Source organism: Elephas maximus, chromosome 21 (genome assembly GCF_024166365.1).
Source record: "Elephas maximus indicus isolate mEleMax1 chromosome 21, mEleMax1 primary haplotype, whole genome shotgun sequence".
Lineage (NCBI taxonomy): Eukaryota > Metazoa > Chordata > Mammalia > Proboscidea > Elephantidae > Elephas > Elephas maximus.
Window position 1 is genome coordinate 15,740,262 of NC_064839.1, and position 27,044 is coordinate 15,767,305.

Genomic DNA, 27,044 nt, shown 5'->3' on the forward strand with positions numbered 1-27,044 from the left:
CGCCTGATCAACATGGGACTGGCCACCCCGGGATCTGGCATTGGGCCATTTAAGCATGAGGCATTAGACTTCGGGGTGAGAAGAGAGGCTGCAGCCCCTCTGGGTGGAAAATGGCACAGGATGCAGCTCAGTTGGTTTCCCAGGCGTGGAGAGCACCAACCAGATATGCTGCCTCTGGACACAGGCACCAAGCCCAGAACATGACAAAGGCCCTTTTGGGGTGTGCTTCTTCATTCTGACTGCTTTGATAAAACGAGCTCCTGCTGGCAGGGGACTAGGAAACGCGGGCTGGGATTTGTGAGGAAAGGGAGCCCTGGGAAAGTACATGACAGCAGGCCTGGCATTGGGGCCCTCCAGTATGCTCAGCCTCAGCCTCCCCCCACAAGCCCCCCGCCAGCCTACTGCCTCCCTGGTTGCTCCTGACCCACAGACCCCCTTCTAGCACTCACATCCTGTTTCCTCCACCCACTCGTCCAGACCCAGCTGTCCACTGCCATCCTCCCTCTTGCTTGATCCTGCGCTGACTTCTCCCTCAAGGGCCCTATTCCTGTCAAAGTTGGTTCGACCCCTTCTGTGCCAAAGATAAGCTTCATCAGAATCATGCAGGTGCCACTGACACCTCCCCAGGTCAGTTAACTCAAAAGCTGCAAGATGACCCTACAAGATGTGACCTGCCACACCACTTCCTTCTTTTCAAAACCATGCATTTCCTGACCCTGTGTTCCTGGGGCAGAGGGAAAGTGGTACTTTGGGCATCTCCCCCCCGAAGTCCTCCTTCCACAGGGCCAGGGGTGGATAGGCTGGGCAGGACCACATACTCATGGGAGCCCAAGAAGCTGGAGCTAGGCTCCCCGTGCCAGGACTCAATGCTCCCCATGGAGTTCCTGCCACGTGTGGTCCAGGGATGTGGGTGTGCTCTCAGGGCCCTGAAGGCCTGTAGGTACTTGCCCCGGAGTGAGCCCATGTCTGCGCCCCGGCATCCTAGTGCGGGCTGCAGCCCAAGGAGCTGCCAGCAGTATGGAGGCTGTGTGCATTGCTTGCTCAGAATGTGCATCTCATCGCCTGGCTTCTTTATTAATCTGTGTTATGAGCAGACTCGGGAGTTCGTGTTGCGAATCCTGCCGTTTGCTCCCCTTTCCTCCGGGCCCCCCGGGAGGAGGAGCGCACGTTAAATATTTGCAGTTTTGCTGCGTTAGGTTTTAAAGTTCAGCAGTAATTACCGTGACCGGGTGCCAAGTGAATCTGCTTCTGGGGGAAGACTCCTGCAGTCTTGGGCTGGTGGCTGTGCTCCAGGCCAGCCTCTGTGTGCTGCCGGCACTAACCTTCGCATCTTTCCTTCCAGAGTCCCCCTGTCCTAGCCCCCGCTACGTGGCTGAGCCCTGAGCTAGACAGACGGCACCATCTGTGGGTGGGGGCCAAGGGAAGGGTGTCAGGTGCCGGGCCCCAGCAAGTGCACTAGCTCCCACGAGGCTCACCAGCACGCTCCTGCCAGTCCACACCACCCCTGGACAGCAGGTGGAACTGTCTTCATTTCTGGGATGGATTTGAATTTTTTTAATTCTAGACCCCCAGTCTGCTTCCTGTCAGACGTCCTAACTAGACTCTTTCGAGTAAATTCAGTCCAACTCATGATTTCTTGGACAAACTCAAGATAACTAACATGGCCTTATCCAGTTCAGATTCTCTCCTGGCTCAGGCCTGGGGTGAGGGGTGGCCTCTGGTGGCATGATGCTGCTCCTGGGCAGCTCCAGTGGCAGGGGTGGTGCCCTGCAGCTTCTGGGTGGCTGTGTCTCTCCCTTCGGCTTTGCCCAGGACTCCACACCATGACGCCGTTCAGGTTAGCTGCCAGACGTGGCGCCAGCTGGTGCCCAGGGTAGAAAAGGAGCACATTCAGGCAGAACCACACACAGCCACACCCTACAGCCCTCATACAGCAGGGAGAGAACTTGGTATATCCCTGACACTTGGGGTTGGTATCACCAGCCTCTCCTATGGGCATCCTGAGCCATGGGCACCCAGATGGGCACCACCTCTGTGATGGTTAAGGTTGTGTCAACTTGGCTGGGCCATGATTCTAAGTGGTTTGGAAGTTATGATGTAATTTGGCATCTATATGGTGATATAATCACCTCCATAATGAGATCTGATAGAATGTAATTACCTCCGTGATGAGCAGCCAGTCAGTTGAAAGGGATTTTCTTTGGGGGTGTGGTCTGCATCCAATGTAGGTGGACTTTCTGGCAAAGTTCATGGGCTTTTGCTCACTCTGGATCCTGCAGCTGGCTCATCGCCTGGCCTCCAGTTCTTGGGACTTGAACTGGCAGCTTACCTGCCAATCTTGGGATTCGTCAGCCTCTGCAGCCTGTGAGCCAGAGGTCTGCTGTCTGACCTGCCGATCTGGGGTTTGCCAGCCCCTGCAGCTACGTGAGTCAGGAGAAGCCTCTGGCCTTACCCACGGACTTGAGACTTTCCAGACTCTACAATTGCATGAGCCATTTCCATGGGATAAATCTCTCTCTTTCTCTTTCTGTCTATATATATACACGCTTCACTGATTTTGCTTCTCTAGAGAATCCAGCCTAAGACACCCTCAGAAGAGAGAGGTACGGACCCCCAGTGGAGGAGCACAGAGCAGGCAAGGGAGGGAGGGAGGCCTTGTAAGCTGTGAGCAGGATATGGTCCCTGGCTAGAGATGACCTGTAGCCCGCTGGGCCTGCTTGCTCTCATACAGGCTTGTTCTGTCTGTTTGGTTCTGAGTGGGTCCTGTTTCTGTCACCGGATGGGTCATGGTGGCCAGGGAGGGCATAAGGTTCTGATTGGCAAGGCTTGTTCCAAGTTACAGGCTTGTCCCTGCAGGCGAGGGTAGAGTCAGCCACTCCTGAAGCAGGGGCCCAAGAGTGGGAAGGGGTGGTTTTCGAGGGGACCTCTAGGGTGCATTTTAAATAGAAGCTAGGTAGCACATGCCACAGATGTCCACCCCGTGTCCATATGTGGGCAGAGCCCTGGGTTCCCAGGGACTGGGAGGAAGAGATAAATGTCCCTAGTACTGTCCCCACTAAGGAGTGCAGCACCCCCATCCCCCCTGCAGAGGGCAGTGAGGCTCTCCTAGCCTCCCCTGAAGAGAGAAGCCAGGCTTTCAGGTCCTCCTGGCTGCTACCTGAGGGTGAGGTGAAGCTCAGAGAAATCCATCTCTATGTGAGGAGGCCTAGGCCGTGTCTCCTGAGGACACACCCCCTTTACCTAGCTCTGATGGTAGACAAGTTCACTTCTCAAGTGTCATTTCTACTTTGTTTCTTCATTGTCTCCGTTTGTACACCTGCTTCCTTGAGCCACACAGCATCCTGAGCTGGGATTTCTGTTGGCAGGTCCAGTGATCCTGTTAGCTTTAGGGAGGCAGGTGGGCAGGGGCAGGGTGGCTGGACTGAGCTTGTGCATCTCTCTGCCCACCCAATTCCTCATCTCCACCCCCGCTGGCTTTGTTGTGGTGACTGGAACAGGGCCAGAGCATTATTGCCTCTCTCTGTGACATTTATCAGTATGGGGGCTGTTCTGCAGCTGCTCTTTCACCTAGAACTTCAGAAGAAAAACCTGCACCGTTCTGCAACCCCCAGGCTGAAGGCCACCCCCCTGCACAGCTTCCACTTCCTTGCGCTCAGCCGACCCACACCTGGGGCCGTGCCCCAGCCTTCTTCCACTGCAGACTCTCCAACTCTGATGCCCCACTGTCTAGCCACCACCTCCAGTCCTTCAGTTCTCTCTGCAGTCTCCCTGAGACCCTGCCCTGTCCCAGCCCGGCCAACATCCACCAGACCTCACAGCCTCCCCCACAGGCCAGCCTCTAGCAGACTCCTCACTCTTCACTCCATCTTGAGTGCATCTGCCTGTCTGTCTGTCTCTCTGGCCAAACCAGGGGCTACCTCAGGGTGCGAGTGAGGCAGGGGTGCCCGAGCGTCAGCACCTGGGTGCCAGATGGACTTTGAAGCCAGGAAGACATGTGCTGCCACCAGAGGCAGTGAGTACAAGACAAAGTCTGCACCCCTGAAAGCTTACATTCTCTGGTGGGGGAGAGGGCTGGTGGTGGAGGAGCCAGCAGCAAATAAGTGAATGGAAGTAGACAAGATATGTGCTACGAAGGACATCAGCAGGTCTGAATGGTAGAGAGTAGTGGGGAAGGTGCACATTTGCTTCGTTTGATCTAAGTTGAGATGAGCAGGGATCTGGAGGAGGATACTGATACACTTGAAAATCAGAGAAGGCCATGTGGCTGGAGCCAAGTGAGAGAAGGCGATGGGAGCTGGCTGCAAGCAGGCATTGAAGAGGTTGGCAGGGACTGGTTCATGTAATCCCTTATAGGCCCTATTGTGAAGTCAGGGTGTTGTTTCCCTAAACGGGATGGTCTGTTAGTTATCTATGGCTGCGTAACAAATTGCTCCAAATTTTAGAACACAGACATTGGTTATCTCACAGTTTCTGTGGGTCAGCTTAGCTGGGTCCTCCAGCTCAGGGTCTCTCACATGCTGCAATCCAGGCATGGTTGAGGCTGCAGTCTATCTGAAAGTTTGACTGAGGGAAGATCTGCTTCCAAGCCCAGCCAGGTGCCTACTGACAGAGTTCAGTTCCTCGCATGCTGTGGCCAGAGCCTTCTTCAGTTCCTCACCACATGGACCCGTCCATAGGACAGCCCACATCATGGGAGCTGGGCTCTCTCACAGTGAGCGGGCAAGGCAAGCTAGGCAGAAGCCACAGAGCCTGTGACTTATCTCACCAGTGACATCCCGTCATTTTTGCCATTTTTTTTTTAGTCACTAGGTCCAGCCTACAGTCATGAAGAGGGGGATACAAGGGAGTGAAAGCAGGCAGTGGGGATCACCGGGGGCCATCTTGGAGACTGCCTAAAGACCACAGAGGGGACACCACTGAGATGCTTTCATAGGGAAGTGACATGATCTGACTGACAATGTAAAAGAATTGTTGTGGCTGATGTATGGAGAAATAGCTAGGGGTGGGTAAGAGTGAAGCAAGGAGACCAATTGGGAAAATTTTTATTTCACTGAGAGTAGCTTCATTATGAGGTGGGGTGGATAATAGTATCTAACTCATAGAACAGTGTGAGAATTAAATGAGGTCATACAGGGACCATGGGGGCGGTGGTGGTTCGATTCCTGTTCAGCGCACCTCATGCGCGACTACAACCCATCTGTCAGTGGAGGCTTACCTCCTATGACGCCGAACAGGTTTCAGTGGAGCTTCCAGAGTAAGACAGACTAGGAAGAATGGCCTGGTGATCTACTGCTGAAAATCAGCCAGTGGATCACAATGGTCCAATCCACAGCCTATCAGAGGAAGAGCAGCATTTCATTCTTTTGTACCTGGGGTCGCCGTGGGTCAGGGGCTGACTCAACAGCACTAACAACAACAACAAATACAGAGACCGGGCTCGGCATGGACCAGGTAGGTGCATGGTCTTTTTTCCTTCAGAGGTGCTGTTGCCTCTCCTTGTGGCCTGGTGTCTGTTGATACCCCTCCCCGATTCACTGACTGTATCTGTATATGTATACGCATCTGTGAACAGTGACTGGAGACAAGTTTCAAGTTCTTTTCCCTGGGGACCTGAGAAGAGCCAGGGCAGAAGGCAAGGTAGGAGGATGGCCAGCACCCCATTTCCACCTGAAGTGTATTTCAGCCTCAGGGAAACAGGAGGTAGATGTGCGAGGATTGTCATTGTTGTTAGTTGCTACTGAGTTGTCTCCAATTCATGGCAACACCACGTAGAACAGAATGAAGCATTGCCTGGTTCTGTGCTATCTTCCTGATCGATCATTGGCATGTTTAAGTCCCTTGTCGCAGCTATTGTGTCAGTCCATCTCATTGAGGGTTTCCTTAGTCTTTCCTGGCACTCCACTTGACCAAACATGATGTCCTTCTCCAACAATCGGTCCCTCTTGATGATGCATTCAGAGTGTGCAAGTCGGACAATATTCTGTGCTCCATAGACTTTTCATTAGCTAATTTTCCCTTCTTCTGTCATCTTCACTTTTAATTTATGCTATTGTGTTCTTGTGTGCCTTTCTAAACCCTCTCTGGATAGAGCATTGATAAGTAAGTGATCACTCATTGCAGCTCCAGCCCTGAAAGAAAGTGTAACGTAACAGCCAAAAGTTCCCCTATGCAGCCCACCTGACATGCGGGAGCATGTTCTCAAGGCCCCGCTTCCATACCCGCAGCCTGCTGTAAAGGGAGCGCTCTGTCAGCTCTGTCCCTGACCTTGTGTAATCTCCAAGGTGAAGCCCTTTTCTCTGTGAGCAGACATGGAGGTGCTGCTCTCAGGTGGGGTGGTCACGGAGCAGCTCCTGATTCCCCACCATTGCCAGCACACAGCTCGGAGAGAACTGACTTAACTTCCTTGAGGACCTTCCCTGCCTGGGGCTGGAGACCTGCAGGGTGAACTGAGGATGAGGTCTGTTGACAGCCGCGCATACTCCTCAAATTGGCCTCAGAAACATTGGCATCAAGCTGAGCAGAGGCTGACCAGGGTCTCTGTCCGAGGGTCTTCCATTCCAGCACAGAGGCTGTAGAAATGTCAGACAGGGAAGCTCCCAGCCCAGCAGAGAGGATGACACCCTTTAAAGGCATGTGCTTGTTGGCAGGCAGCTATGCGAGCCCTGGGTTTTGATCAGAAAATCCTACCCTTTGGCAGAGACAAAGACAATCCCTGGAAATAGCCTGACTAGGGAGAGATGAAAGAGGAGGGGTGGGGACATCTTCAGCTCCTCCCACTGGCACGCAGCATCCCACCCACTGAGTCCTGACCTTGCTTCTCAGTGGGGAGTGAAGGGGGCACATCCAGACAAGGCTTACAACACCTCCCAGACAGAGTAAGCTGTTGAGTGAGAGAATTCACAGATTGATGGGGAAAGGCATCAGATGTGCCACTGGCAGCTTAAGAATGTGAGGAGGACAATGCCTGCAGCCAAGCACTCCCCCTGCCTTCTGCCTCCCACCCCAAGGCAGCCAGAGCATGGGGTCTGCTCTAGCGCTGTCTCTCTTGCGAGCTTTCTATCTCTGACACACACACTTCACTCTTCACACCAGTCATAGAAAATCATATTATTCTGAAAACCAGCTCCTCCTCCTACCAGAAGGATCACTCACACCTGTAACTGGAATTCAGCGTTCTCTCCATGTGTTTCTATTAGAGGATGCCTTGTTTTCTAAGGCACCATTCCTCCACCTGGCAACATCCTTACAAAGGAAACTGCATCTCTGAGGGCCATGGGTGAGTGACCTCAGCCCAACACAGCCAAGAATTTGTGGTGACAAAGAGGGGTGGGGGAGGGAGCAGCTGAGATTCAGAGCCCCAGCCCTCTATAGGAAAGGTTTCTTGCCTCACTCACCTGTTACGGACTCAGCCTGGGACCATCTCAGGAGGCCCTGTGCTGAGGTTGGGGAGCCCAGCAGCGCCCCAAACCCTGCTCCTAGGCTGAGTGATTTGCTCGCATCCTTGCAACTGTCAGTTTTGCTTACTGAACTGAGAATTGGCTCCTTGAAAGGCAAGAAAGGAGTCTTGGGGACAGACTAGAGCACGCCACAGTTGAGGTGTTTTCTGGAAGCTGGCAGTAGAGACCTAGCCAGGAATTGATTAAGCAAGACTCAACAGGGACATGGCTTTCTACTTGGCTTCCCACAGGTGCCCTCAGGGACTCCCTGCTCCCAGCTTTTCCCATTTGACCCCAACACCTGAGGGCCGTCTGCCTTTCTTCATTACCTAAGAACACGAATGGGGAAGAGGAGGTTGTGGTCCAACCACGGGCCTCAACCTTGGAGGCCCATCAAGATCACCCAGACCCTCCTAATCAGAATTGAGGGGTGGGGTGGGTCGGCTTCCTGTGAGCATTTAGAATAGCTCCCAGTTGGTTCTGGTCAAGCCACTTGCCCGCCTCCCCCTCCCCAGGCTGTTTCCTTGGACTAGCCCTGCCCTCCCCACGGAACTGTGGCCTGATTTTACAGAGAAGGAGCTCTCTGAGCCCCCTTCTTAGGCACTGGGGTGTCTGTTGGAGCTCAGAAGAGATTAGTCCAGCCCATTCCAGGTCAACTGGGATGGGTAGCAGTTGGTGTGTGAAGGCAGCTTTGGGGATGTGGGGTCCTGAGGGGTCCCATGTCCTTGGGGCTGCCAAGAAATGTCCTGTCCAGATTCCCTTCCTGTACTTGAAGAGGTTGCCTTGAAGCAGCAGATACAGAGGCCGCCACGCACTGCCTCCCTCCTGCATACAGCAGAAGTTGGGGGTCTGTGGTCGTGTAGGATGCAGCCCACAGACCTGCCCCCATCCCACATATATAAAACAAAGACTGTGTGGCTGTATCCTTGGCCTTCCAGACTCAGGGGCAGAGCTGAGGACATGTGGGAGCCATCCCAAGCATGGAAATTGGCTGCTCTGGTGGCCAGAGATAAGGGTTCTTTGTGGCCATGATTAGAGCTGAGACAAATGAAGGAGACAGTTCATCCTTCCACCCTCTCACCCCCAAGCTGTTAGACTCTAACAGTCAGCTTTTCAAAATCCAGGAAAAGGCCCAAGGACATAACTCCAGGGAGGGGGAATTGTCCCCAGGGCGTCCCTGGGCTTGTCAAACTCTGCTCTCAAGGGCAGCTATTTCCCCAGGATGAGCACCCCAGCCCATCTCCTTTTGGGCTCCCCCTGGACTTTCTCCCGTTTGTTCTCTGCCTGCTGTCTCCTTACGCCTACGCCTGGGCGTCTCACTCTCCGCCTGACTGCTTGTTGTTTTCTCTCTGCATCTGATAGCCACACACCTGGCCCCCAGGATGTGACTCAGCATTTATCTCAAAGTCCTGGGAAATTTTCTCCTGTCATCTTCAGCAACAAGTAGTTGCAGTTCTCATTGTCATAAGACCAAAAAAAGAAAACCGAACTGTGGCTGAGAAAATAGATCTGTGACTTCCACCCTACAGTGGGAACATCTTGACATTTAAATCCAATTACCCTTTTCCTATCCTTGATGAGGCTATGACATGCAGCTAAAGAACATTCTGCTAGATAAATATGTCATATTCTCTGACTGCTCAAAACTTCCCAGGGCTGGTTTTGGGATTCTGTGTACCCCTACCCCCCGCCCCCGCATTAGCCTGTATATAAGGACAGGGTCATAGACTGGCCAAGCTAAACAGCCCTGGAAATGTTTGCTTGGAAAATCTGTGCAGAATTTGATTTCCGCCCTTCACCGTATTATTAATTGGGAAAACGGAACTAACTGCAGAAGCAGGAGGACCCTTGTCCTTTGTAAGGAATCTTGCAGTCATTCGGAGCCCCCCTCCCTGGGCTTTTGGCAAAAGGCCGCCCACCTGTTGGCTGCAGGGAGAACAGGATTCATTAAACACATCCCCGCGTTACTTCAAAGCTCCAGTCCTCACAGACGCAGAGTCCAAATGAATCAGAAAGGCAGCCAGGAACCTTGTGCTATAATTCTGCGGTAAAGAATAGTTTTCTCCTGACATCTGGAGAGGGGGCAGACGTTCTGTGGCGAGTGCACAGACTACTCCCTGGCTGGAGACGGAGGCACTGGGAGAAGAGGAAATCACCAGGATTGGCGAAGGCAATGAGCACCCTGACTCTTCTGCCTTCCAAAAGGGCTCCCTCGTGTGAGCCGTGTCCAAGGAGACTGGGCAAAACACCCCACCCAACCCTGCCTTTCTTCAGAGATCCATTTACCACTTAACATTACAGGATTTGTTGACTTTGCTCCCTCCCTTTCCACCTGCAGAAAGAGAGAGCAAGGAAAATGTGAGTTCATGGAGATTCAGTCTCATTTTAACTATTAGTTCCAACCACCTAATCTCTTCTGCACCCACTCCCAGCCCGGACTGTAACCAGCCTGACCTGACCCTTTCCCCAGTCCTTCAAGATGGCGCACTAACAAGCAGGCTTCACCCACCCCCTGGAAGTCATTGAAGCAGGACTCCCTCCCTTCCTCCTTCCCCTTCCATTCGGGCTGGGTGACCAATTGTCTTCCTCCCCGATGGAGGGTATGATCATCCTGAGGCACCCAGAATGTGTTTGCAGTTGTTCAACGCAAATGACATTCTTCTTTTATCCTGTGTGTTCAGAGCTGGTTAATAAATAGAAATTAAGTCATTTCTTTACTTTTTGCTTGAACTCACGGCGAGAGACTGAAGCAGTACTCAGATTTGTGACTGCATGGGTGTGTAACTGTGTATCTGCTTGTGTGTTAAATGGAATTCAAGACTCATCCCATCAGCCCCAAGACATTCCCAGGAGTTCATACATATTCGTCTTTTTTTTTTTTTTTCAGAAAAACACAATTGATTTCTTCTAGTATTCCCTGAATGCTTAGGCAGGAGTTCAAAGCGAGATGTCTCTCCTCAGACAGCAGGCTCCGGCATCTCTTGGAAATAGAAGGTCAAAGGGCCTGATGAGGCCAACAAACAAGGCATGCCCCAGAGAGCCAGACCAAGATGACCCCATTTCCTGCAATGCTCTAGTCTGGGGTGGCTACCCCCCCCCTCAAAAAAACCATTGCCATCAAATTGATTCTGACTCATAGCAACCCTACAGGATAGAGCAGAGCTGCCAATCATTTGGTTAGCAGCTGAACTCTTAACCACTGCACCACCAGGTTTTCCCTGGGGTGGCTAGAGGAGATCAACTCTCAGACCCAGGGATGAAGGTCACTTTCCTTATGATTCCTTTTATACTACTTTTAAAAACAAAGTATGTATTTTAAAATATTAACTAAGTCAAATTGTAAAAGATGTCTGTAACTTGTCCTAGAATTCAATGCAGTTGTGAGCCTGTGCTGGAACCATTCAGTAACCTGTCAAAGCCCTGAATGGGTTCATAGGGCTATACTTCATGCAGTACTCACATGAGTACTCATGTGAGTACTTGCGGGTACTCACAAAGGGCTCTGGGATGCCTTGCTGGAAATTCTCAATCCCTGAGGGTGAGGGGACCTCTCCACTGACCTCAGAGACCTTCCTCGGGGCTCTGGGTATCTTGTGCAAACCACGTGCCATACTAAGTTCAAAGTCTTGAGTACCTGTCAGGCTGAGAAGGCCCTCAGGTTTCCTTGTAACCTTGTGGCCTTGTAGCCCATGCGGCTGTCTCGTATTGCTCTCATAACAAAATAACCACAAAGTGGGTGGCTTTAAAGAACAGGAATCTATTGTCTTACCGTTCTAGAAACTACAAATCCAAATTCAGGACATTGACAGGGTATGTTCTCTCTCTGCCATCTCTAGGGGAAGATCCTTTCTTGTGTCTTTCAGCTTCTGGTAGCCCCGAGCATTTCTTGGTGTTCCTTGGCTTGTAGATGTATCTTCAGGTGCCATCTTCCCACTTCTGTGTGGTCCTCTCTGTGCTTGTTCTCCCCTTTTATAAGACACCACTCAGAGGGGGTTAGAACTAGGACCCACCCTACTCTGGTATGACTTAACTGGTAGTATCTTCCCAAACGAGGTCACATTCATAGGGACAGGGAATAGAATTTCAGCATATCTCTTTGGGGACACAATTCAATCTGTAACAGTGGCCATGGGGCATGAGAGATTGAGTCTGGGGGAGAGATACCTTGTTGAATTGGGTGACTTCAGAGAATTAGCGGGAATACCTTCCCTGGCCATCATCAATTCTTTCCCCCCAGAGAGAGGAAAATCACTTTGAAATAGAGCCAGAGTAAGAATTTAAGGTAGACCCTTAGACTGCTGCAAGTTAAAACACAGCAAGGAGTTTCAGCCGAAGGTCCAGAGGAGTTGCTCTTAATGTCTTGAACATTTTGGGGATCTCCTTCTTTTCCACACACACACACACACACACACACACACACACACACACACACACACAGAGCTCACCATATCAGGAGGTTCAAGGACCCTTAAAGACCATTACATGTTGACCAACTGGTAGGATTAGATGGGAACCTTAGGGGGCAGTGAGTTCATGTTAATGGGGGAGGAACAACTCAGAAAAGGAGAGTGAGAACGGTTACACAATTCAAAGAAGGTAATCAGTGTCACTGAATTGTACATATAGAAACAATCGAATTGCTGTATGTGTATATTCTCAACAACAAAAACCCTATGGAATACAGCCATTCAATCTGCAACGGATCATGGGAGTGATGCAGGCCTGGGCAGCGTTTTGTTCTGCTGTGCATGGAGTCGCCATGAGCTGGGGCCAACTCCGTGGCAGCTAACAACCTATCCAGCCCTTAACACTGGGAGCTAAGGGTGGGGAGCTGGGGAGCGATGGCACTGAGAGCTGTTCGTGGTCCTGAAAACAGCCTTGCTTCCCGTTTCCACTGGCTGAACTGCCGTCACTGAGGTGTCTGTGGTTCTAGGCCTCGATCTGGTTTTGATGACCTAATTGCTAATTGCTCTGCCTCTTGGTCCAACTTAGACCTCAGCCAGAATTTGGCCATTAGAAAACCAGACAACCCCACATGACTCAGGGCAATCATGCTGTGAGTCCCTGGCGTGACCTTGACTGAATCAGCTCTGCCTGGAGCCTCAGTCCTGACAGCCCCCACGCCAGAGCTGGCCTCTGGCTGGAAAACTGCATTTCTGTCTCCGCCTCTTAGATGTTGGGCTCCCTGGGAAAGCAGAGAGAGATATGTGTGTAGGAAGTTTATTGGGATTATATTATGACAGAGAAGGAGGAGTTAAAATAACTTTAGATAAACTGTAAATGTACACTGTTGTCCATTCCAAGCCAGTGTGAACTGTTTCTGATATTCCTCTTTGACAGGGATGGAAAAGATCGTATTTGTCAGACCAGTGGTCACATATCATGTATCTGAGGCCACGGAAATCTTCTGTAGCAAAGATGTCACATCTGACACAGTGGTTGCAATTGGGGCTACAACGTACAGAGTCGCAGTAACATGCTCTCGGTCCTCCAGGACTCATTTGACTTTTGTAGGGATTAGGCTGGTGAATTAAATGGAGGTTTGATGGTGATGACCACCACTACATTCTTTAGGTCTTTAAAGGCTGCACTAATCTCTGCCATCCCCCCAGGAAAAAAATTTTGCTTTTGATTTAATATTTGACTCAGAGGACAGGGTCACTTTCAATGGCTTCCACTACGATAGCTCTTATCTCAAAGGTCAAGGACATGAGGCTTCTGCCAGCTATCATGTATGTCCATTCCAATTACACCTCCAGGGACTGGGGAAAAATGATCATCAGATGGGTCTGCGAGCCCAGAGTGAGCCAGACTTGGGCCAATTATTACCCCCATATGCCCTCATTCTAACAGGGGGGCTGTGGTGACACTTTAGGTCCCCAGGTGTCGAGGTGTAAATGTCAACTTGGACAAAAACCTAAAAATGTTTGTATTCCAGTATACACTTATCCAAGGAAATGGCCATAGATCACTTTTGGGGGAAAGGCTGGGGAAACATTACTGTATATACTTGCCATGATGGTGTGCGGCTCTTCCTCCTGGGGACCTGTCCTCTCATTAAGTTTTGAATCTGAAAACTGTCCAAAAGGATTGAGGCTTTTTATTGGAACAGCTGCCCTCAGCCTCCTGATCATCCATCCTTGATTTATTTTTCTTATGTGTGTTGGTTAATACCCTTGGCTACCCATCTTTCTTGCCCTTAGGGGTGCTCCCTGTGTTAACCGTCTCCTTAACTTTCTGCAGGTCAGCCCCTCTTGGCCACCACACTGACAATGCAGCTCATTAGGATAATTGTGCACACACTATTAGTGATGGTTAAGCACTGGCACATGGTTTCTACTACTTCAGGATCCTCTCATCCCCGTGATGATGATGGTGATGATGATGATGATGATAGCATCCTGAAATAATAGTGGCACAGTGGTTAACAGCTCAGCTGCTAACCAAAAAGTTGGCAGTTTGAAACCACCAGTCACTCCTTGGAAACCCTGTGAGGTAGTTGTACTCCATGCGCCTCGGTACGAGTTGGAATCAACAGCAATGGATTTGGTTTTTTTAGGTTTGATCATCCCCGTTGGTGCCCAGGTGGCACAGTGGTTAAGAACTTGGCTGCTAACCAAAAGGTTGGCAGTTCGAATCCACCAGCCACTGCTTGGAAGTCCTATGGGGCAATTCTACTATGCCCTATAGCATTGCTATGAGTCAGAATTGACTCGATGGCAGCGGGCTTGGTTTTTGGTTTTTGTCATCCCCATTGACATCAGGGAGTCTAGTTCTGCAATGGCCCAGTTCTGCCCTCAGCCCTGCCCTACAGAGGAGAGCCACAAGCGAGTTTCTCACTGATACTGGTGCTGCTTTCATCAGTGTATTCTATATTGCTTTACAGAATTAGCATACTCCGTGTTCTTCCACAACACATAGTCATCTGGTGGATTTTCCCGCCTTACGTGGTATATCCAGTCCAGCATGACCACCCTTTTGAGCCTTTTGATCTCTGCCATTACTACCTGCCACAGCAGTTCTGTCATTTCTGCTTCATCTGGTGCTGACCATTGTTTTCTCCAAGTTCCTAAGAACCACCCTAGCAGCATGTTAACATCATCTTCTGGGGTCCTTGCCATACTGTTAAATCCTGCCAGGAGAGCATTCCCTGTCAATTACTTCTCATTTTCCCACTTTATGTTCTGTCCTCATGACCTGGCACTCTTGGGATCAAGTCCGGTATGTACCCTCCTGCTCCTGCCAGTCCCTGTTTGCTAGGTCCTTCACCTTCTTCAGGGTAGAGTCCTTTTCCTCCCTTAGCAAATCCAGCACATGCCCAGGTAGGTCATGTTGTGACTTAACCCTAGTTACTGGCCTAGTGGAGAAGAGGTAGGGGTAGATCCTGAGGATGGCGTGTGTAGTCTTACAAGACAGAGACCTCTGTAATCAATTAAAAGAGGAGCATCAGCCTTTAATATGGAGGAGTGGGTGGGACTCAGGGGAATGTGAGATTTGAGATTTTTACCTATATCCACCCAGTTGTCCCCGTTCCATTTCCCAAGGTTCCATTCCTTCTCAGTTAGGTGTCTGCCATTGCTGAGCCTTTAACCTCTCTGAAGCTCTGCTACTCTTATGATTAAGCCCAGGGACTGGTCCTCTCGCTGCACAAGATGAGAGTCCTCATATGCTGCCTAAGAGACAACAGCCAATCAATTCCAGTGTCCCTAAATTGCTATTTACCTCATACTTCTCAACCTTTTGATACCTTTTTGGGCCCATCAGTGTGTTTCTTTCCACGAGGATGGCGTTCTAATTCACCACAAGTAACCATTCTAACAACTGCTACCTCTTTCCAGGGGCTCTCTGTGCTCCACCTACCACCAGTTCTGGGGGCCTCATTGCCATCTGGTCTGCAGGTGATTAAACTCTGAATTTTCATCTTAGCGTCTGCTTTCCGGACCACTGGCACCAACAGGTTGCCCAGGCAGCAGACTCTAAGTGCATTAGGGTGCCCTGGAGTCAACCCTTGAGGGAGAAGGGAAGCAAGCAGGAGTGGGCGGAGGGACAAGTCATGCTGGGATTTAATCAGCCAGTGCTCCAGGGAGCTCTGGTGCTAGGATGGCCCTGCAGAGTTGTTCTGAACTGGGGCGAGGGGACCGGGCCTTTATACCCTGCATCAACCAGTTGCTGGATGCAGGCAGCCCCAGAGAAGGAGGTGTGACATTGGATGAGGCAACTTTCTTCAGCTGACAGTGAGCTCTGGAAGGAGACTCAACTGTGAGCTGTCAGTCACGGTGTTTCCACAGCGTCCCCTTCACAGTTTGCCATGCTCAGAATCTTACCTGAGCCCACCCTCCCTGCAGCCTTCACCTCCGTCTCACACCACCCCCACACACACACCTGGCCCCATCATTCCACATGTGACAAAGAGTGTCTAAGGCCTCCTTTGTGGGGACAGTTTTTCCAAATTGCTTTGCTTACTTGGGGATGACTGAAAATTAACTGCAGCTGATGTTATTTAATGAGCTTCTTTTTCAGTTTTATAAGAGCCTTTTCCTTCCAGGTATTGCTATTTACCTTCTGAGATACAAGCAAGATCTCTGCAAACCAAAATAGCATTTTTTTTTTCAATATGGCACTTTAGAGTTCTAAAATATGTTCACACAATTTTTTTTTGTCAACTTAATTGGGGTATAAATTATATACAAGAAAACATATTCACTGTGAGCTTTGACAAATGCGCACCTCCAATCAAGATATACAACATTTCCATCACCCCAGAGCATTCCCTCAGGCCTCTGCTCACTTACCTCCCACCGCGACCTGTGCCCCAGGCAACCCCTAAGCTTGTTTCCAAGTGGAGATCAGTTTTACCTCTTCTAGAATTTTATATATTCCTACAGCATGTACTCTGTTATCTCTGGCTTATTTTGCTCAGCATAATGTTTGTAGGGGGGCGTTGGTGGTTCAGTGGTAGAATTCTCGCTTTCTGTGCAGGAGACACAGGTTTGATTCCCTGCCAGTGCATCTCATGCACAGCTACCACTCGTCTGTCAGTAGAGGCTTTTGTGTTGTTGTGATGCTGAACAGGTTTCTGTGCAGCGTCCAGACTAAGGCAGACTAGGAAGAAAAGCCTGGTGATCTGTAGCCAAAATTGAGCCACTGAAAGCCCTATGAATCACAATGGTCCAATCTCGTTGTGCATGGGGTGGTTATGAGTTGTAGGCTGACTATGAAGTTAGTGGTGGTTCAGTGATAGGATTCTCGCCTTCCACATGGGAGACCTGGGTTCCGTTCCTGGCCAGTGCACCTCACACGCAGCCACCGCCTATCTGTCAGTAGAGGCTTACATGTTGCTGTGATGCTGAACAAGTTTCGGTGGAGCTTCCGGACTAAGATGGACTAGGAAGAAAGGCCTGGTGATCTCCTTCTGGAAATCAGCCAACGAAAACCCTATGGATCACAACAGTCTAATCCCATTGTACATGGGGTCACCATGAGTCGGGGGCCAACTCGACAGATGGCAGCCAACAACATTTATGAGATTCGTCCATGCTCTTATGTATTGGTAGTCCATTTGCCTTTATTGACAAGTAGTGTTCCATTGTGTGGATATACTACAAGTGGTTTATCTACAAATTGTTGATGGATGTGTTATTTTAGTTTATTGGACACAGACCATGTGGCCCTAAGTGAAGCTCAGGCAGAGACGTGGCGTGTGCCAGCCATGCAGCCAGGAGGCTGTCAGTAGGAGGAGGGCTCCATGAACTGGGGTTTACTTCACTCCAGCATCGCTTAATAAAAGACCCCTAGGAAGCAACAATCTGGCCAAATAATAGTGCGTTTTGTTATTTCTTCCAAGGTGTGTATTTTTCCAGAAGGTGCTGTGGTCATTTTCTTTGAACGCTGCTTTAGTTAGCAGCCTGCCAGGCAGTATTAATTCTGCTTTTTAATTCAGGATCACAGTAATTGAGGGGCAGGCCTGCAGAGGAGTGGTTTTGGCACATGCATGTCAAACAGACTATATATCATAACATGAGACATTTTGAGAAAATTGCTTTTCCTCCCTGAATGCCAAGTCATAAATAATTTCAGGTTGGGAAGAGCTCTGGGAAGTGTTTGACTCTGGGGGATAGCCTGTAAATACTGTGAGCCATGAAATAAAAAACGAGGGGACAGATTTGTGGGGTCGCTTCTAGCCTGGACCTTGCTATAACTTGTAGTAGATGATGTAGGTACCCCACCCAGACCAGCTTTACTAGGTGGGTACATCCATTCCCGGCTGCCATGAGCGTGGGTTGCTAATGGCTCACACCTACATCCTCAACCAGAGATTTGCCCTCAGCTGAGAGGAGCTTCGTCTCCTGAAAGGTGACAGCTTGACCCTGGAGGTAACCAGCAAAAAAAAAAAAAAAACACCTAAAGACCTGATTTATAGCATTTGCTGATTTCTGTGGTGTAAACACTTCTACTGTGGCTAATCCCAAGCTACCGTGCAAAAATAAATGCTAAGTTGCTTAAGGATATAAACATATGCAGTAAACGCACTTTAAAAGGCAAGAGAATGATAAACACAGACTTCAATATAGTGGTTACCCCTGGCAGGGGGATGTCTGAGAGGAACACAAAGGGAGCTTCAGTGCCATTGATAAAACTCTGTTTCTAAAACTGGGTGCTGGAAACCTGGGTGTTTGTTTTATTGTTCTTTATACTGTATATGGAGCCCTGGTGGTGCAGTGGTGGTTAAGAGCTCAGCTGCTAACCAGAAGTTTGGCAGTTCAAATGCATCAGCTGCCCCTTGGAAACCCTATGGGGCAGTTCTACTCTGGCCTATAAGGTCGCTATGAGTCGGAATGGCCTTGACAGCAATGGCATACTGTGTATAGAGGCAACGGTGGTTCCGTGGTAGAATTCTCACCTCGTGTACAGAAGACCTGAGTTCAATTCTCAGCCAGTGCACTTCATGTCTGTCAGTGGAGGCTCGGGTGTTGCTATGATGCTGAATAGGTTTTAGTAGAGCTTCCAGACTAAGGTGAATTAGGAAGAAAGGCCTGGCTACCTACTTCCAAAAAGGAGCCAATAAAAACCCTATGGATCACAAAGGTCTAACCCACAGCTAATCATGGGGATGGCGGAGGACCAGACGTCATTTTGTTCCATCGTGCCTGGGATCACCACGAGCCAGATGCTGACTCACCAGCACCCAACAAGCACCCACCCAAAAACCAAAGCCACTGCCATCGAGTCAATTCCGTCTCATAGCAACCCTATAGGACAGAGTAGAACTGCTCCATAGAGTTCCAAGGAGTGCCTCGTGGATTCGAACTGCTGACCTCTTAGTTAGCAACCACTACGGACAACAACAACATATACTGTATATATTATATGTTATATATTTTCTTTTTCATGAATAAAATGTTTCATGACAAACTCAATTCTAAGGAAGCCTTTTAAGCTTTAAAGTTGTATTCACTGACACATATGTGGCATGGCTTTTTGGGGAGACTGCAGAAGCAGCTCGAAGGCTGGCTATGCAGGCACCTGCCTGCTAGGTATGATTGCAAAGTTCACACTTCTAACAGATTCACACTTCTAGCAGATGCTGGGAGAGGAGGAGCCTGGTCCCTGTGGATGGAGAGTTCCCTGTCTGATGCCCCCTCCCACCGAGGACCACTTGCCCAAAGCCAGCTCTTTGAGAGAGACCTTTTTCCTGAGTTTCTTGTTTACTCCTCTCCAGGGTTTACCCCTAGGACCCCAGGACCTGGGCCTGGGCCTGGGGGCCCACTCCTGAGAAAAAGCCACCAGAAAGGGCAGGAGAAAGAGGCCAGAGTTAGCACCACCATGTGCTGCCTCCCTGTGCCCTGGGTCACCCCTTTTCCACCTCCTACCCCCAAGCCTCAGGCCAGGCCATCTCTAGGGGCCGCGGAGGACAGACCCACAACCTCACATCCAGCAGTGGCCAGGCTTCCAGGGACCCACCTTCCCAGCCTCCTTGTCTTCGGTCCAGAGCTTGTGATTCTCTTAATTGATTGCCCATCCAAACCCATCCAAACCAAACCCTTTGCCGAGTCCGTTCCAACTCACAGTGGCCCTATAGGACAGAGTAGAACTGCCCTATAGGGTTTCCAAGGAGAGGCTGGTGGATTCAAACTGCTGACCTTTAGGTTAGCAGCTGAGCTCTTAACCACTGGGCCTCCAGGGCTCCTGATTGCCCATACCCAAAAACCAAATCTATTGCCTTTGGGTCGATTCAGACTCATAGTGGAAGTAAAGTAAAACATTCATTTAGTGATACTGGTGAGGAGTGAGCTTCTTGGATCAAGTAAACACGTGAAACTACGTGGGCAGGTCCTATCTGGAGGGGAGATGAAAGGGCAGAGGGGGTCAGAAGCTGACCAAATGGACACAAAAATAGAAGTGGAGGGAAGGAGTGTGCTGTCTCATTAGGGGGAGAGCAACTAGGAGTATATAGAAAGGTGTGAATAAATTTTTGTATGAGAGGCTTGACTTGATTTGTAAACTTTCACTTAAAGCACAATAAAATTTTTTTTTTAAATCCACTTAGTTTTCCATGAGCATGAGAGCCAAAGCCTCCTACCCACCCAAGGGCAAGGAGAGGCAGTGGTGGGCACAGGCCTGAGCCCCTCGGCCAAAGCGTCAGTCCCCCTCGGTCTGAGCTCCCCTCTACAACAGCACCCTGGGTCCCTCAGCAGCCCCAGACACACTCCTCGGCGGACCTCCCAGACCTCCCAGCCTGGCTGGTGAGGGCTTGAGGATTTCCTCAGGAGCTGAGATTATTATCAAGTTCAAGGGGGAGTGATGGGGGCATTGTAAGCTCTCCTTTCACAACGAATCCCATTTCCTCCTGCAGTTGGTTTGTTTGCAACAGATGCTGTTGCAGAAAACGGAACAAAATGGAAGACATAAAAAAGACGAGTGATTAAGTCGGCCGAAAAGCCTTCCCAGCAGATGTCGGGATGGTGCGGCAGGGTGCCCTGGGCCCACACCCCACGCCCTTGCCTGGCACGGCTGCCCTGGGCTACAGCGGCAACCCATCTGCTCAGATGATTCACGGCTCGGCTTGGTGTTGGGGAAGCAGAGAGCCGCCCGCCCGCTGTTCAATAGCTGATGACCGTTTTTCTCCAATTAAACTGAAGTTGAAGGATCCTCAGACTTAGACACCCAAGTAAAATAATTAGTGCTTAAAATGTTAATTGTGCTCAGATGTGCCTTTGCCTGTGGAGGCTGTCTGCAAGCGAGCTTACACGTATTTCATCCTCTGCAGAGGGAACTTGAAGACATATCTGTCCCCATACCCCGCTCCTGCCACCACCAAGCAGGCTGGCCTCCCAGGAGCCCCAGCGTAGGCAGCCGGAGGCCAAAGCCCTGGTGCCCGTTCTGTCAATGGGAGGCCCACATGACCTCCTGCCCACCTGCCCAATCCCTGACCTGTCAGGGACGGTGGGGCAAAGGGTTCGCACCCACTCCAGGCACTGGCAGGCAGTGCTATGTACTGGTTAGGCCTAGACCCTGACCAGCAGTGTGGACAAGGGAAAGATACTTTTCTGAGACTCATTCCTCTCGTGCAAAACAGGGTAATAAAATCTACCTACTGAAGTGCCATGAGAGCCGGGGCCACTCCTTTGTCAACTCTGTGTCCTCAGCACAGAACCCGCACCCAGCAGGTCCCAAATGAGTAAATACAGAAGCAATGCCCCTCCGCCACCACCGCCAGGGCCAGAGGCAGTCTTCATGTCCTCCAGGCAGGGCTGAGGGGCCCCAGCCTGGCCATTCATCTGCTTTCTGGGGCTTGGGGATAGGTTTCATGCAGTGGCCTCGAGACCTTCTTCTCAGGAGCGTGGGCATGGTGAGCCCAGAAGGGAGGCTATGCCAGCGTCCATGCCACCGGCATCCCACCAACCTGCTCACCAACGGCATGGAGAGGAATTCACCCCGTGAGGCTTCTGCTTGTCACTTTGCCCACACATGAGCCCTGGCTTCTTTCTCTGCAGAGAGGATACGCCTAAGAGGCTTAGCCTTCTTTATGCTACGGAAATCACTTAGACACTCGTGTTCCCTAATCCACCACATAATAAGATCGGTTTATCTCTTGTTGTCATGGCAAGTATATATTAACTGATTAATATTAATGCGTTGGCCAATTAGTATTAATATCTGAACGGATTCATACTTCACGAGGCAAAGACGCTGATGAGCACGGTGGAAGATAGAACCAGGGCAGCTGTCAGGGTTTGGAAGGTCTCAGGGGAGGCAGCAGGAGCTACCGCTGACCCTTACCGCTGCTCCTTGATACGGACGCCCTGTCATTAGGAGCATCTGCTGAGCTGGGACAGGAGTGTGTTTAGACTCTGATTGTGACAATTAAAATCCTTGCCATCCAAGACAGCGCATTTTATCATTTAAATAGTATTTTACATTCTCCTAACACATTTTTCCAGTAACATTGTTACATTAGGTGATGAAAGGTCATTTTTTGCTTCTGAAGTTGAAATACTGCTACCATTATTCCTTATCTGTCTGAAATTAGAAAAGTTTTGGTATTATATGTTCTAAAGATTTCATTATCAAAATCTGCCAGACTTTACAAAACAAACAAAAAAAATTTTTTTTTTTTTTTTTTGCCTTTGTTGTATTCAAAGATGGACAGAGCCTTTTGTCTTCTGATATAGGAGATTGCTTTCAGCGTTTGGTGGGAGGAAGCAGCGTCTTTCTTAGCAGCCAGGATTGAACAGTAAAGTCTCAAGAGGGTCACTGAGGGCCCCTTTGTTTATCTTTGACTTGGAGCCGCCACCATCGCTGTCACCTGGGCTGAGCGTCAGGGAAGCCAGAGAAGGTCAGGGAGCTGTCATCTTGTCTGTAGGAAGGCACGAGAGGCGGCACTGCGCCTTCAGCCAACGGAGCAAGCTGGAGCCTGCTGATGGCCGAGTAGCTTGACCTCCCTGGTCCAGGCCTCTGGTCCAGGCCATCTCCCCTCCAACTACCTACCTGTCTGCCCCCAGCCCTTCCCTGACCTCCATTCCTAAACTCAGTTCCTGAGCCCTCACGCTCGCCCGCTACTCTCCTACTCTCACCTCATCTGCTTACAAGCCTCACCCCATCCCAAGACCAAGCCCCTACCCATTCCTCCCCATGGCCTGCAGGAAGCTGAGTTTTGATTCATGACCGAGACGCTCTCTTTCTGGGACAGAGAGATGTATTCTTGGAAGAGCCCTGAGGCCTCAAAATGCTGTATCAAAGACAGCTTGCTCATAAGAGGTCATGGCACAGGGTAACTCTGGGAAGCCAGGCACTAGGGGAAAGCCACTGTTACCAGGGATGTGGCCCCAGGCCCTGCTCATGGCATACTTAAATGGGAGGTGTGGCAGAGAGAATCAGGATGGGGAGAGTTTGTGCTGTACAAATGGTGTCTTCCAGGTCAGATGATGGCACATGAATGGTGGTTAGATGGCACGTGGGTGGCATGTGAATAGTGGGTGGAATGGTGGGTGGGATGAGATGTGGATGGTACATCGATAGTTGTCGGATGGTGAGTGGATGGCATGTGGATGGTGTGTGGGATGTCACATAGATGATTTGTGAGAGCATGTAGGTGGCACATGGATCACAGGTGGGATGGTATATGGAAGGAGGGTGAATGGCACATGGGTGGAGCATGGTGGCACATGGGTGGTGTGTCATCAGCTAGCGGCTGATACAGAGGAGCCCCTCAAACATTTGTGTCTTCTTTCCAAACTCATTCAAACATACAGCCTCTTCCTCCTCAGCTTTTGCCCAGGAGATCTCCATGTAACAGCTGAGTCTCTGGCTTTTAAAGCAACCATACAAGCAGCACTCCTCAGGGTACCCACCCGAGGAGGGGGCCAGAGGCGCTGGTGCCATGTGGCAGCTCTCTTCTCGGGCTGGAAGCTGGCTGTGTGCTCGTGGCCTCTACCACGCATGGTGCCTATGCTCTCTGCATGGTAACATGGGTATGCCAACAGAAGATCTAAACAGCAAGCTTGTGTGAATCCAGATACACCTCCTGTGTCTGGACCAGGGCTGAAGCCACTGGCTGGGCCCTGAGGAGACACCGAGGCCAAGGGCCAGCTGGGATGAGCCACTGCATTTTCCCTGGATGAGCAGACCTTTCCTTGCTCCATCTCCTTTCCTTCTGTTTTGGTGTCAGGAGTAGGATTCACTTTGCCATCGAGGAGGCTCATTTGCTTGTAGACTTCTGGCCAAAAGGAAGCATTCACTGGGGCGGTCCAGGCTGCTCTGTGGCAGCCCCTTGGGTGTTCACCTGTCCTGCATGACACCCCCAGCCTCTACCTTGTCTAATGGTGACAGCTGGTCCCAGAGGTTGGAGTCGGTGACAGCATCTCTGATAGAACTTCAGCTGAGCATGGTTGCTAGGAAGGCAAGACTGCCACTTTCTTCCTGAGCCCCGTTGGGGTCCAATCTCAGTCTGTTGTGGAGGTGAGCCTTGAGGTTGACTTTAGATAGATAGAGATAGATAGCTGCTGTCGAGTCGACTCTGACTCATGGCGACCTTATGTACAACGAAACGAAACACTGCCCGCTCCTACATCATCCCCTCAGTTGACGACGTTTTTGAGTTCATTGTTGCAGCTTTTGTGCCAATCCATCTCACCAAGGGCTGCCCACACCTTTGCTGGCCCTCTACTTCACCAAACATGTTGTCCTCCTCCAGCAAGTGATCTCTTGATGACATGCCCAAAGCAAGTGAGTCAGTGTCCTGTTGTGATCTGTAAGGTTTTCATTGGTGCCAGGTCTTTCTTCCTAATCTTAGTCTGGAAGCTCTGCTGAAAACTCCTGGTATTTAAAATACTGCGGGCTTAACTTCCAGCGTCACAGCAACACGCAAGCTACTGAGGTCCTACAAAGGGATAGATGGGTGGTAGAAGGCTGACTTGAATTCCTCTGAAATCTTGCTCTGCAGGACAAGGTCTCGGTGGAAACGGATCACTTTATGCTAACTATCTGAGTGGGAGATCCCAGCCCAGGGGGTGCCTGTCTGCAGCCTGGTGCTCATTCTCCCAAGGGACTCACCCCTGTACAGCAGTCTTGCCTGGCCCACCTGTGGCTCTCTCTCCTCACCCAGGGCTGGGCTGCAGACTGGAAAGTGGCCCTGGTATGTGCTGGAACCTGTCCTCAAGGAGTCAAATGTGGACTCCTGGCCCTGGCCTTAGCTGGCTCCTGCTTTTTCTTGGGAACGAAGCAGGGCAGACAGTGGCTGAAAGCTGGAAATGACATCCTCAGGACGCCCACCACACCCACCACTGCCCCAGCACAGGATGGTGCCTTCCTGTGGCATCCTGGCTCTTCTGAAACCCCTGCCATCTCCAATGGCAGAGTCTCAGAAAAGCTTCAAGCATCTGAAGCCCTTCTGACACACCTGGTCAGCCTGCCCCCACCTGACACCACTTGTCTTGGTCTCGTCATGCCCTGCGCAGTTGTTCATGGCAGCCCCTCGCTCTGTAATCACCTCCTGAATGAACAGGAAGCATGTTAGTCACCATTGTAAACATCCCTGGGTGATTTATTGCCATCATCACAATATTTTGTTTGGAGCTGTAAACCTCCCAACATAAATCAGGTCATTAGAAGGAACGATGTTTAATCCTACAGAAGATGCCGTGGTGGGCTGTGTGGCTCTCACCCAGCTAGCCAATCATTAATTCTAGAGAGGTTGCTACCCTGCAATGTAGGCAGCCCTTCATCTCCACCACACACAGGCGTGGAAGGCTGAAGGCCCAAGCCAGGCTGCTTTTGCTTCTTGGAGTAGCATATTCCTTACTGCAGAGGGGTGCCCCAAACCCAGGTCTGATACTCCAGACTGGAGCGTTAACACCACAGGAGATGCATGCAGCTGGGTATGGCTGCCTGTGATCTGCTCTCTTGGTGCTGACGGCCACTGTGCTGGTTGGACTTCAAAGGAAACAGGAAAACAGCTCACAACATCTTTCTTAGCTCTCCTTTCACGGTCACCCCAGCCACCCTTTGAGCAGCCATTACATGGGAGCGTATTCTGTTCGCAAAGCTGGCAGGTCTGCAGATGTGCAGGCAGAGGCCAAGAAGAGCCCTGTTAGCCTTGAAAGGAATATCCTGGGACCTCAGAGCCTTCCTCCCCCAGGCAAACACCGCCAAGAGCTCTTTGCAAATGGCACGTCTCATGGATGAAGGAGATACCCAAAAATGCTGGAGAGGGACGAGGACCAGGGATCTTAGCCAAGGGATTGCTTTAGAAGACGTTGGCATTTCTAAGTACACGTGACAGTTGTGAAAATTCCAGATGACATTCCAGTTTTTGGTTCTACTTAATATTCTTGTGCTCGGAGCTAACGAGGGAAGCTGCGTGTTTTGAGGATGTTGGAAGCTGCAGGGCTGAGCTGGGTGCTTTGTGTCTGTGCTGCCTCCAAAGACAGAGGACCAGAGGGAAGGAAGCCCCCAGCTTTCTGCTGGCTAATGGCTGGTGATTTTACCCAAACTGCATACGGTGTTCCAGCTGAGAGCTTCTACCTGGAGGCACTACTTAAGTCTTATGTGTCTGGTTCAGGATGGCCAAACTCAGGGTCAGAATCCTCTCGCCTACTGGCTCCCCTCTTCCCCCAGACCTCCCTGTGTAAAGGGTTCCAACGGCATGAATGGGGGCTACCCCAGATGTTTCCCTCACCCTCACCCTCATACCCATGGCTCACCAAGCCCTCCGGCCCTCTCCCACTTGCTTTTCCCAAATCTACCCTCCCTCCAGCTCCCCTGCCTGCCTTCAGGCCTCTCCACTCCTCAGGTACATTATGACATGTTGTTGTTAGGTACCCTCAAGTCAGTTCTGACTCATAGTGACGCTGTGTACAAAAGAACAATACACTGCCCCATCCTGTGCCACCCTCACAATCATTGCTATGTTGGAGCCAATTGTTGCAGCCACTGTGTCAGTCCATCTCATTGAGGGTCTTCCTCTCTTTCACTGACCCTCGACTTTACCAAGCATGATGTCCTTTTCCAGGGACTGGTCCCTCCTGATAACATGTCCAAAGTACATGAGACGAAGTCTCACCATCCTCGCTTCCAAGGAGCACTCTGGCGGTACTTCTTCCAAGACAGATTTGTTCATTCTGGCAGCCCATGGTATATTCAATATTTTTTTAGCCAATACCGTAATTCAAAGACATCAATTCTTCTTTGGTTTTCCTTATACATTGTCCAGTTTTTGCATGCATATGAGGCAATTGAAGATACCCTGGCTTGGGTCAGGCACGGCTCAGTCCTCAACATTATGACATAAGAATCTTAATTTCTACACCTCACTCTTCTCCAGGCCATTTCTCAGTTGCCCCCAGAATGACCTTTGAACATGCAGCCAGCTGGGCCTTCCTCCCACTTCTGCCTTTTTCCATCCATGCGGCCAGAACCTAAGGATTGGCCACCTTTTAAGAGCCAAGGGCTGTGCCAGGCTCTGAAGTTACCTGAGGCTGTGGTGCCCAGGGCCAGTATAGCTGTGATGTGGCTGTGGAGGGTAGGATGTTGCCTGTAGATCCTGGCTCCTGTCTGCCCCCTATTGTGGCCTGGGGCTGCTGTGGTTAGCTTACACAGCCCAGTGGGGTC

The 27,044-nt window shown here is 50.6% G+C and overlaps 1 protein-coding gene across 1 annotated transcript in view; it reads left to right on the forward strand.

The window, feature by feature from the left end:
* Positions 1-27,044, forward strand: part of CHST8 (carbohydrate sulfotransferase 8) — an 81,518-nt gene that overhangs the window by 42,219 nt on the left and 12,255 nt on the right. The gene's annotated exons all lie outside the window — the stretch shown is intronic.